Genomic DNA, 1,665 nt, shown 5'->3' with positions numbered 1-1,665 from the left:
TGCAAGATCCTACTTGTTTAATTCATTGCGGATGAGAAGTTGCTGCCTACTTGGCCCAGCGCCTGGTTCTTGAGCACTGGCCCATGGTATTTTCTTTAACCCTTAGGCGATCTGTCTTGGTATACCAGGAAGAACATGTTTTCAGATCAGTATGTCACTTTAGCTAAGGTGGAATGATGAGGAATAACAACAGAATGTCCATTTCAAGATTTGTCCTGAGGGTGAGGAGGCTGGTGAGGATGTGTGGGCCTGGGGCAGCGGTGCTCATGCTGAGCTCCGCAGAGGGAGCTCCACAGGCTGTGTGCTAGCCAGGAGCAACGGAAGAGGCTGGAACCTGAGATTGGCGCGCACCCCTGTAGGGATGGAGTCCTGCAGTGGGGCCAGTATCTGGGGCTTCTCTGACAGGAAGAGGGCTGCTCTGCCTTGGGAAAGAATCAGAGAAGGGCAGTCATGGAGAGGTCTTTGTTCCTGCATCTCTCATGCCACTGTCGGGCCAGAACTGCTCCTCATTAGCACCCCTCCAGGAAGGCCAGAGACAGGGAAGGGTGGAACGGTCACTGACTTAGCTGCAGCTGCAGGAGCTGGAACCGAATGGGCAGGAGCAGTCCAGCCTGACTCTGTGTCCCCCTCTGTCCTTTCTCCCTGGCAGCTGGTCATCAGGCTCAAGATAGCTCGGGGCACTGCAACTTGTAGGGCTCCAGCTGCCCTGTACTACCTCCCTCACCTGGAAAAAATCATTTTGTGTGTGTGTGTGTGTGTGTGTGTGTGTGTGTGTGTGTGTGTGTCGGGGTGGGGGGGCTTTCCTGTCCACGTCCTTATGGATAGGAAATTTTATTCTCATAAATTTATTCAAATTTAATAAAATTTGATTGTAACCAAAAAAAACAAAAAGATTTGTCTCTGATGTCATGGGTAGACAATGTACAGAACTAGGGTCTAGATCCTCGTTGATTTAGCCCAGTAAGTCAGCAGTAGCTTTACAGCAGGGTCGTGGATAATCTCAGTGAGCCTGCAACTTTATTCACCTGAAGTTCAGGCTGGCTTCTGGCAACAGGCTAGAACCAGACCTGGTCAGCTTGCAGCAGTCAGCACACCTTCTGCAGGCTTGAGCTCAGCTGGGAGCCTCTACGTGGAACCAGCAATGGTTTTGTGTTCCAAGCTCAGTTGGAACAGCTCCTCCCCGAGATGGCTCCCAGCCAATCACTCTCTCCCACAAGAAGGCCAAATCACCCACCAGCCGTGAAATAAATCGGACACACATATGTAAATACCACATTGTTTCTTTGATGTGAGAAACCAAAAGGTAAATAAAGACCAAAAATGTATATTATCTATTATGAAATAGGAAGAAAATGTTCAAATGGAAAGGAAAACAAAAGAGGAAAAGGAGGAAAGGGGGGAAGATAAAATGATGATAGAAGAAAGAAAAAAATGAAAACAGAGCTTTCATAAATATGAAGAGGGAAAAAGATTGAAGAAACAAAAAGGAATGGGAAAAAAGAAATCAAGTTATATCATGTACAGGTACAAATTCCCTGTAATGAATAGGATCATTTTGTATATCCAAAATGTATCAATAGGGGCTGGAGAGATGGCTCGGTGGTCTAAGGCACCTACTTAGAGCAAGCTTGGCAAAGCATCAGGGACCGCGGTTCAATCCCCAGC

Source organism: Octodon degus, unplaced genomic scaffold, assembly GCF_000260255.1.
Source record: "Octodon degus isolate 3935 unplaced genomic scaffold, OctDeg1.0 scaffold00010, whole genome shotgun sequence".
In the NCBI taxonomy this organism is placed as follows: Eukaryota; Metazoa; Chordata; class Mammalia; order Rodentia; family Octodontidae; genus Octodon; species Octodon degus.
Note: the sequence above shows the minus strand (reverse complement) of the source record.